Source organism: Ovis aries, chromosome 1 (assembly GCF_016772045.2).
Source record: "Ovis aries strain OAR_USU_Benz2616 breed Rambouillet chromosome 1, ARS-UI_Ramb_v3.0, whole genome shotgun sequence".
Classification (NCBI taxonomy): Eukaryota; Metazoa; Chordata; class Mammalia; order Artiodactyla; family Bovidae; genus Ovis; species Ovis aries.
The window spans coordinates 175,241,315-175,252,931 of NC_056054.1; positions in this window are offsets into that span (position 1 = coordinate 175,241,315).

The following is an 11,617-nucleotide window of genomic DNA, read 5'->3' on the forward strand; positions in this document are numbered from 1 at the left end:
ATTGCCATGATCGTTTTCTGAATGTTGAGGTTTAAGCCAACTTTTTCGCTCTCTTCTTTCACTTTCATCAAGAGGCTTTTTAGTTCCTCTTCACTTTCTGCCATAAGGGTGGTGTCATCTGCATATCTGAGGTTATTGATATTTCTCCCAGCAATTTTGATTCCAGCTTGTGTTTCTTCCAGTCCAGAGTTTCTCATGATGTAGTCTGCATATAAGTTATAGTGCCAATAAAATTGACAACTACAGCAGAGGGGAAGAAAAAGAAAAAAAAAAAAAAACCAAAAGAATTTACAGAACAAGTCAAAACATAAAAATAATAAATGTTTTCTTCAATCACTGCTGACTGAGATGTTTCCCTTGCTGGGAGTCACAGTCCACCTCACCTCCCTAGGATGACCTCAAACACTGCTCGTCTCTGGACCTGTTTAAGGGGCAGCTCAGATTCTAATGTAGTCCTACTCCTGTGTGTTTTTGCCTCCAGTGTCCACAGCTATCAGAACTAGTGCATTTTCTTTTGTGGGACCTCTCAATGTCCTTTTATATATTCCATAGACTCAGAGTCTGCCTAATTGATTGTATGAATTTAGTCCACAGGTTGTACAGCTGGTGGGAAGGTTTTAGGTCTTCTTCCGTAGCCACATTACCCCTGAGTTTCAATTGTGGTTTTATTTCCACCTCTGCATGTGGATTGTCCACTGGGATTTGCTCCTGAGGCTTCCCTGGAGGACTTGGGTTTGCATCTGTGAGGGCCAGGTGTGGAGGTGGTGCAGCTGCTTGGGTCATAGGGGTTCTGGCAGCACCAGATACCCAGAGATGTTGGTGGCTAGGGCAGCAGGAAATATAGTACCCTTGCATCTGGTCCCATCACTTCATGGGAAATAGATGGGGAAACAGTGGAAACAGTGACAGACTTTATTTTTGGGGGCTCCAAAATCACTGCAGATGGTGATTGTACCCATGAAATTAAAAGACACTTATTCCTTGGAAGGAAAGTTATGACCAACCTAGATAGCATATTCAAAAGCAGAGACATTACTTTGCCAACAAAGGTCCATCTAGTCACAGCTATGTTTTTTCCAGTGGTCATGTATGGATGTGAGAGTTGGACTGTTAAAAAAGCTGAGTGCGAAGAATTGATGCTTTTGAACAGTGGTGTTGGAGAAGACTCTTGAGAGTCCCTTGGACTGCAAGGAGGTCCAACCAGTCCATTCTAAAGGAGATCAGTCCTGGGTGTTCATTGGAAGGATTGATGCTGAAGCTGAAACTCCAATATTTTGGCCACCTCATGCAAAGAGCTCACTCATTAGAAAAGACCCTGATGCTAAGAAAGACTGAAGGCAGGAGGAGAAGGGAACAACAGAGGATGAGATGGCTGGATGGCTTCACCGACTTGCTGGACTAGAGTTTGGGTAAATTCTGGGAGTTGGTGATGGACAGGGAGGCCTGGTGTGCTGCAACTCATGGGGTCACAAAGAGTCGGACATGACTGAGTGACTGAACTGAACTGAACTAAACTGAGATGCACATGGCAACCAGTATTGGCCAATACACTCCAGTATTCTTGCCTGGAGAACCCCGTGAGAGAGAAGCCTGGCAATCCACACTCTACAGGGTCACCAAGAGCTGGGCACAACCATAGCGACCCTGCACGCATAGATACAAGACTTTTTTTTGTCTATGGCAGCTCTGCCCCAGTGAGCTGAGTGTGAAGGTGGCACAGCTGCTTGGCTTGTGGGGACCCTGGCGGTGCCAAGTGTGTAGGAACATGGACTGCCTCCACTGCAGGAGTTATGGCCCTATCAGAGTCTTTTTTGAGCCTCCTGTAGCTAGAGATCAGAAGGTCTCTTTGGCCAGTCTTTCTCCATAGCTCTGCCCATTCAGGCACAGAGAGGGGGCCCTCTGGCTGGGGCCCTACTCTGTACTTCGGTGCATCAGTCACTTAAAGGAGCACCCTGGGTGGGGTTCTACTCTGTAGTTCCGTGTTTGATGGGCCAGCCTGTCTATTGTTCAGCTGTCTGTGCTGGCGTGTGGGGTGACAGGGGTTGTGGTGATGGCACCACCCCCTACACGTGACTCAACAGTATTGCTTTGCTTCCTTGGCTGCCCGGCTTTCCTCCACAGGCCTTTCCCATGACAGTCTCCTCCCTCACATCCTCTCTCTGTCTCTCTGCAGCCAGCAGCAGCGCTTGCCCTGGGATTGCTCCCCAATCCCTAACTCCAGCTCCCAGCCACTGTGCCTTCCAGGAGACCAGCGTCTCTGGGGTATGTATGGCTGGGGCAAAGACTGTCTGATTCTCATTCTGTTTAGGTTGCCACAGATCAGCTGTTTCAGTCTTAGCCTTAAATGTTTCTCCTCTAACTCAGACAATTGCTCTCATGTGGGGATCGGACCCCAGCTTCAGTTCCCCTACCCGCCGAGGTTTTTTTTTTTTTTTTTTCTCCTGTTTTTCCCCTTAGTTCTTTCATCCTACCGAGGTTTGCGTGGTTCTATGTATTCTTTTATGCTCGTCAGGTACACCTGTCCACTCTCAGCTGGTGTTCTGCATGTACTTCTGTCTGAAGGTGTATTCCTGATATATACATGGAGAGAGAAGTACTCCATGTCCACCTACTCCTCCACCATCTTCTCTCCATGAACTACATCTTGACAAGAGAGTCACCCTGTCCTTTGGATCTTTGAAGCCTGACATTGACTTCTCCTCTTTAGCTATGAAAGTCTTAAATGGGATCGTCTTCCAATAAAAGACTGTTTTGTCTGCATTGAATATCTGTTGTTTTGTGTAGCTCATTCATTCATTGTCTTAACTATATCTCTGGATAACTGGCTGCAACTTCTACCTCAGCTCTTGTGCTTCACCTTGCACATCAATGCTGTGGAGATAGCTGCTTTCCTTTAACCTTATGAACCAAACTCTCATAGCTTCAAACTTTTCTTCTGCAGCTTCCACATCTTTCTCAGGCTTCATAGATTTGAAGGGTTAAGGCCTTACTTTAATTAGGAGATTGGATTAAGAGTATGTTGTGACTGTTTTAATCTCTCCAGACCACTAAAACTTTCTTCATGTCAGCAATAAGACTGCCTCTCTGTCTTACCATTTTTCTGTGCTACTGTAGTGGCACTTTTAATTTCCTTCAAGAACTATTCCTTTGCAATCACCACTTGGCTTTTTAGCAGAAGAGGCCTAACTTTTGTCCTTGCATGGCTTTTGACATGCCTTTATCATTAAGCATAATCATTTCTAGCTTTTGGTTTAAAGTGAGACCTGTGACTCTTCCTTTCACTTGAACGCTTTGAGGGCATCGTAGGACTATTATTTGGCCTAATCTCAATATTGTGCATCAGGAAATAGGAAGACCCAAGAAGAGGGAGAGAGCTGGAGGAACAGCTGGTCACTGGAGCAGTCAGAATGCATATAATATTTATTAAGTTTGTTATATCGGCACAGTGTGTCATCACCCTAAAACAATTCCAATGGTGACATCAAAGATCACTCCTTGTACATCACCATAACAAATTAATAATAATAAAAAAGCTTGAAAGAAAGTGAGAATTACCAAAATGTGACACAGAGACACAAAGTGAGCAAATGCTGTAGGAAAAATGGTGTCTATAGACTTGCACAACAAACAGTTGCCACAAATCTTTAGTTTATAGAAAACACAGTATCTTCAAAGCAAAATAAAATGAAGCACAATAAAATGAGGTTTAGCTGTTTCACCCAAGAGAGATGGATGGTGGCTGGAGGTCAAATTTTAATGCATCATGTCAGATTTATTTCTGAGAAGTCACTCATTCTGCAGAATCAGAAAATGGTAGAGCTGAAGGGCAGAGTGGAAGGTCACCTACTTTATCCCTCTACCTCTGTGCAGTTCATTGAGTGACCCAAATGTAATACTTATGTTAATTATGCTTACTTTGCTGAGCTTGGTTGTATGCCATTTCCTGCTCTGTCCCTCAGCTGCAAATTCTGTGGCGTGACATTTGTTTCGCTGATAATTCTGATAACTGCTGTTGTAATGTCATCTCATAAAACATGATCTGGTTTTGTGATTGTAATGGCAGATGCTACAGTTATCTGATTTCTTTCTAAAGATACATTTGGCCTTTGTTTAATCCTCTCTGCTTTGGTTTTCCTGACATCCTAAGGCTGAATGTATCCTGTCAATATATAAAGGATTCTTAGGGACCAGGAAATTGAAACCCTGGACTTCTGGACCTCAAAGCCTCCTTTTTGGTTCCTTTCAGTAAAATTTGTTCTTTTAAAAAAATTATTTGACTGCTGGGTTTTAGTTGCAGCACGTGAGATTTTTAGTCTTTACCATGGTATGTGGGATCTAGTTTGCTGACCAGGGATCAAAGCCAAGCCCTCTGAATTGGGAGCACAGAGTCTTAGCCATTGGACCATCAAGGAAGTCCCTGTAAAATGTGCTCTTGATAATACTTTTTAAATTGGAGAAAAACAAAGGTGGAGCTGGGAGTCAACTTCATTTTTTCTTTCTATGATAAAGCTTACCTAGACTTAAGAGTCCTGGCTTATATTTAAAGTGAACTGAAGAACCAGGCCCTCCAGCATCTCTGTGACCTCCACTGAGATCCAAAAAGGCTGGCTGAGCATTCTGCCTCTGACAGACAACCGGCACAATATTCAGTCTAGTTGCAAATAGACTGCACAAGGCATGGTCTGATGATCAAGTGTGAGTGAGACGTTCCTGTAGCTCCAGGAGCTCCTGAGACCATATATATAATATACATTCTCATAAATATGTATATCCATAAAAACTATTGTTATCATTTGTTCTGTGGAATAATTACAAACAATACAACACAAAGGCATTCAGGAAGCAGTTATTGAGATTCTCATTTATTCTTTCCAAAGTTTAGAATTAGCTGTATGTAGCTCTATTTGTGTGTGTGTGTGTGTGTGTGTGTGTATGTAAAAGAGAGAGAGAGAGAGAGAGAGATTGATTCTTTGTACTCTACCATATAATTTAATAATTAGCATCTTTGCCAGTGATGGAATGGAGAGATTGCTCATTAAGTTTGCAGATGGGACTATACTGGGCAAGCTAACAGGATGTAAAGTTAGTTAATTTTGGAGCTGCACAAAGCAATGGAGAAGTAGATGAGACTGTCACTAAGTGTGGAAATCAGGCTAAATCATGAATGTGAAATAAAGGAACATGGTTTTCTAGGGAGAAGGCTTGGAAATTTAAATGACAAAGTGGAATAAATTTTTTAGAAATGGAGATTGCAGGAAAATGCTCCAGTGAAAATTGAGAAAGGAGCAAGGAAAATTGTTATCCGTTTTAGATATAAGGCTGGAATATAACTGCTAAAAGTTATTAAGAATGTTTGGGGGTTTCCCTTGTGGCTCAGTGCTAAAGAATTCACCTGCCAACTCAGGAGACATGGGTTCAATCCCTGGTCTGGAAAGATCCCACATCCATGGAGCGACTAAGCCTGTGCTCTAGAGCCTGGGAGCCACAAATGCTGAGCCCATGTGCTGCAACTACTGAAGCCTGAGCGCTGTAGAACCTGTGCTCCCCAACAAGAGACGCCACTGCAGTGAGAAACCCGCACACTGCAACTGGAGAATGGCTGCTGATTGTCACAGCTAGAGAAAAGCCTGCACAGCAACAAAGACCCAGCACAACCAAAAATAAATAAAATTATGAGAATAAAAAAAAAATTGAATAAGGCTTCCTTGGTGGTCCACTGTTAAGAATCTGCCTTGCAGTGCAGGGGACACTAGTTAGATTCCTGGTCTGGAAGGATTCTGTGCCTCACTGTGGGCCGCAGCTACTGAGCCTGTGTGCTAAACTACTGAAGCCCCTGCAGTCTAGAGCCTGTGCTCCCAACAAGATAACGCATTGCATGAAAAGCCCTCACACCACAAGTATAGAGTAGACCTACTTTCAATGACTAGAGAAAGTTCATGCATAGCAAAAGCAATGGCACCCCACTCCAGTACTCTTGCCTGGAAAATCCCATGGATGGGGGAGCCTGGTGGGCTGCTGTCTGTGGGGTCGCACAGAGTCAGACACGACTGAGTGCCTTCACTTTCACTTTTCACTTTCATGCTTTGGAGAAGGAAATGGCAACCTACTCCAGTGTTCTTGCCTGGAGAACCCCAGGGACAGGGGAGCCTGGTAGGCTGCTGTCTATGGGGTCGCACAGAGTCAGACATGACTGAGGTGACTTAGCAGCAGCAGCATGCGTAGCAATGAAGACCCAGTGCAGCCAGAAATAAATAAGTAATTATTAAAAAAGAATGTTTGAATAATAAAACATCAGCTAAAAACAGATGATTATATCACGTCTTATGCTGGGAAATTAAAATTCAATTAAATCAGGTGATTCTATGCTTGATTTACATGTCAAATTATAATTTATTACCTGGAGATATGCTTTGCTTGTCTACTTTATAACTTCCTCTAAAATATTTCTAATGTTGTAAACAAAGTACTCTGTTTTTAAGGTTTTTATTTTGAAATAATTTTTAGTTCAGTTCAGTTTAGTCACTCAGTCTTGTCCAACTCTTTGCCACCCCATGGACTGCAGCACACCAGGCTTCCCAGTCCACCACCAACTCCTGGAGCTTGCTCAAACTCATGTCCATCCAGTCGGTGATGCCATCCAACCATCTCATCCTCTGTCGTTCCCTTCTCCTGCCTTCAGTCTTTCTCAGCATCAGGGTCTTTTCTAATGAGTGAGCTCTTTACATGAGGTGGCCAAAGTACTGGAGTTTCAGCTTCAGCATCAGTCCTTCCAATGACTATTCAGGACTGATTTCCTTTAGGATTGACTGTTTGGATCTCCTTGCAGTCCAAGAGACTCTCAAGAGTCTTCTCCAATATCACAGCTCATCAATTCTTCAGCGCTCAACTTTCTTGATGGTTCAACTATTGCATCCAAACGTGACTACTGGAAAAGCCATAGCTTTGACTAAATGGACCTTTGTTGCAAAGTAATGTCTCTGCTCTTTGATATGCTGTCTAGGTTGGTCATAGCTTTTTTTTTTTTTTTTTTTTTTTACCAAGGAGTAAGCGTCTTTTAATTTCATGGCTGCAGTCACCATCTGCAGTGATTTTGGAGCCCAAGAAAATAAAGTCTGCCACTCTGTTTGACATACTGCTGCTGCTGCTGCTGCTAAGTCGCTTCAGTCGTGTCCGACTCTGTGCGACCCCATAGACAGCAGCCCACCAGGCTCCCCCATCCATGGGATTCTCCAGGCAAGAACACTGGAGTGGGTTGCCATTTCCTTCTCCAATGCATTTGACATGAAGTGATGTGATCAGATGCCATGATCTTCATTTTTTGAATGTTGAGTTTTAAGCCAGCTTTTTCACTTTCTTCTTTCGCCTTCATCAAGAGGTTCTTTGGTACCTCTTTGCTTTCTGCCAAAGAGGGGTGTCATCTGCATATCTGGGATTACTGATATTTCTCCCTGCAGTCTTGATTCCAGCCAGGCATTTCACATGATGTACTCTACGTATAAGTTAAATAAGCAGGGTGATGATATACAGCCTTGACGTACTCCTTTCCTTATTTGGAACCAGTTCATTGTTCCAAGTCCGGTTCTAACTGTTGCTTCTTGACCTGCATACAGGTTTCTCAGGGGGCAAGTAAGGTGGTCTGCTTTTCCCATCTCTTTAAGAATTTCCCACAATTTGTTATGATCCACACAGTCAAAGGCTTTAGCATAGTTAATGAAGCAGAAATAGGTGTTTTTCTGGAATTCTCTTTTTTCTATGATCCAACGGATGGTGGCAATTTGATCTCTGGTTCCTCTGCCTCTTCTAAATTAGTTTCACATAAATTTTCAAAAATAAGTCTCATATAATGCTCATCAAGATTTCCCAAATCTTAATATTTTACCACATTTGTAATTTTCTCTCTTTTCCTTCTTACTCCCACCTTCCTTCCTTCTTCTGTTTACCTCTTTTTATATTTATACATTTTGAGGGGATATGTTTGAAAGTAAATCGCAAGAATGATATATTTATCCCTCTAAACATCTCAGTGTATATTTCTTAAAAATGAGAAATGATTTAAAATAACCACAGTACTGTAATCAAAATCAAAGATTAATAATAACATACTGCTCTCATCTATTCTGTATACTTTGATCAAATTTTCCATTTCCCCCACTAATATCTTTAGTACAATAATTTTTTTTCTCTGGTTCAGAATCTAATCCATATTCAATAAATTGTGTTTAGTTGTCATCAGAGTAATACTTTAAAAAACCAAATCTGTTAGTATCACTCCCTGGTTAAACATGATGGTTAAACATCATATGATGATTTTGAATTTTTCTTTTTGTTTAAATTCATCTTTTAAGTTTACATACAGTCAAAATCACTGTTTTCGTAGTATGGCACTGGCACAGAAATAGAAATATAGATCAATGGAATGGTTAGAAAACCCAGAAATAACCCAACGCACCTATGGTCAATTAATCTATGACAAAAGAGGCAAGGCTACACAATGTGTAATGGCAGTCTCTTCAACTAATAATGCTGGAAAACCTGGACAGCTACATGTAAAAATATTGTTAGGCCATTCTTTAACACCAGACACAAAAATAAGCTGAAGTGGATTAAAGACCTAAATATGAGATCAGATACTATAAAACTATAGGAAAACATAGGCAGAACATTCTCTGACATAAATCATAGCAATATCTGTTTCAATCCATCCCCCAGAAAAATGGAAATAAAAACAAAAATAAACAACTGGGACCTACTTAAACTCAAAAGCTTTTGCATGGCAAAGGAAACAATAAAACAAAGACAACCCACAGACTGGGAGAAAATGATGTGATTGAAAAGGGATTAGTCTCCAAAATTTACAAACAGCTCATGATGCTTAATAGCACCAAAACAAAAACCCAGTCAACAAATGGGCAGAAGACAAATGAACTTACTTACAAAACAGAGACTCACAGACTTAGAGAATGAACTTACGGTTTCTGGGGGAATGATGGGGAAAGGGATAGGGAGTTTGGGATGACGGACATATACACACTACTATATTTAAAAAGGATAACCAACAAAGACCCACCATACAGCACATGGAACTCTCTTGAATGTTACGTGCCTGCTCGAATGGGAGGAGAGTTTAGGGAGAATCGATCCATATATATGTGTGGCTGAGTCCCTTTTCTGTTCACCTGAAAATGTCAGAATGTTGTTAATTAGACATACCTCAATACAAAATAAAAAGCTTAATCCCCCTCCTCCAAATCCCTCTTTCTGGTATACACTTCTGTGGGTAAGACAAATGCAGACAGTCAGACCACCATTATAAATATATAGAACTGTTTCCTCACCCCCAGAGATTTCCTTGAGTTACCATTTTATAGTTGACTTCTCAAGCTACATCCTCTCCTCCCCACCCCCCCCCCCACCCCGCCACCGGCAACCACAGATATGTTCCTATAATTTAGCATTTTCCATAATGTCATATAATTCAAATCATACAAACCATAGCCTTTTAAATCTGACTTCTTTCACTGAACACAAGGTGTTTGAGATTTATCCATCTTATATGAGACAGTACTTTGTTCCCTTTTATTCCATTCTTGATAGCTTTCCAGTATTTGGATGTACTACAGCTTATGTATCAACCAACTGAAAGACATTTGGGTTATTTCCAGTTTGTGGCATTCATGTACAAGTTTTTATGGGGACAAAAGTTTCCAGTTCACTTGTGTCAATATATGGCAGTGAAATTGCTGGACTATGGGTTAAGTATATGTTTAACTTTATACAAATTTGCCAATTTTTTTTTTTTTCTAAACTGGCTGTACCATTTTCATTCCTACCAGCAATAAATGAGAGTTCAAATTACTCTGCATCCTTGAAAGCAATTAACTTTTGTCTCTTTTTTTTCAGATTGAGTTAGTTTTTATTATTGAAAATAAGATAAATATTTTTTCCAGTTTTATTGAAATACAATAGACATATAGCACCATGTAAGTTTAAGGTATACAGCATAAAGATTTGACTTTCATCATGGGATCATTGTCACAATAAATTTAGTAGAACATCAATCATCTCATATAGATAAAAATTAAAGCAATAGGAAAAATATTTTTCCTTTGTGATGAGAAGTTTTAAGGTTTATTCTCTTAACTTATACACAACATACAGCAGTGTTAATGATTATTTATCATGTTTTACATTGCACCTCTAGTACTTATTTATCTTATAACTGGAAGTTTACACTTTCTGACTACCTTTGTCCAATTCCCCTTCCATCCTACCCCCACCTCTGGTAACCACAAATCTGATCTCTTTTTCTATGAGTTTGTTTGTTTGTTGATGTATAATTGACTTACAACATCATGTTTGTTCCTGTTACACAACATAGTGATTTAATATTTCTATATACTTTAAACTGACCATCATGATAAGTTTAGTTACAATCTCTTACCATACAAAGAGATTACATACTTACTGACTAATTTCCCCATGCTGTATACACTTCATATCCATGTCTCATTTATTTTACACCTAGAAGTTTATACTTCTTCTTAGTCTCCTTCACCTACTTTTTTCTTCTCTCTATCCCAATCCTTTCTGGCAAACACCTGTTTTCCCCTCTGTATCTATAACTGTATATATGTTTTGTTATGTTTCTTCATTTGTTTTGTTTTTTAATTTTTCACCCATAAGTGAAACCATAAAGTTTGTGTTTTTCTTGATCTCACTTATTTCACTTAGCTTAATATCTTCTAGATCCCTTTAAGTTGTCCCAAATGGCAAGATTCATTCTTTTTATGGTTGAATAATTCCATTGTGTGTGTGTGTATATGTATGTGTGTATATATATATGATGGAATATATATACATACACACACATGGTGGAATATTATTCAGCCATAAAAAGAATATACACATGCCACATCTTATTTATTCATTCACGTATGCATAGGTTCTTAGATTGTTTCCATATCTTGGCTTTTGTAAACAGTGCTACAATGAGCATAGGAGTGTATATATCTTTTCGAATTAGTGCTTTTGTTTTCTTTAGATAAATACTCAGGAGTAGAATTGCTGGATTATATGGTGGTTTTGTTTTTAACTTTTTGAGGAGCCTCCATATATTTTTCCATAGTGGCTGCACCTATTTATTCCTACCAACAGTGCATGAGGGTTGCCTTTTCACCACATCCTTGCCAGCACCTGGTATTTGTTGTCTTGTTGATAGTCGCCATTCTTCTAACAAATGTGAGGTGATATTGATGAAAATAAAATATCCACAGCTATTGCAAGCAGTGCTACAATGAATACAGGGGTGCATATATCTTTTTGAATTAGTATAAACTATAAACCAACTAAATATATGTTGGTTTGTTAATGGCCCTTCTGAGTCTATTGAGTTTATTCAAACTGGTCAGTGTCTATACCAGATGGCTGTTAAATATTTGCAATATTTGTCTTGACCATTTATTTCTAATAAGATCCTGCTTTTCTTTTCTGATTCTTATTTTGCCATTTTCTCCCAAACTGTCTGTTTCACTCACCCTTGTCATGAAGCGTGAAGGGGCTTAGAAAGCTAACAATGTAGCCTGCTAACAACATAGCTAACAATATAACAGTTTCATAG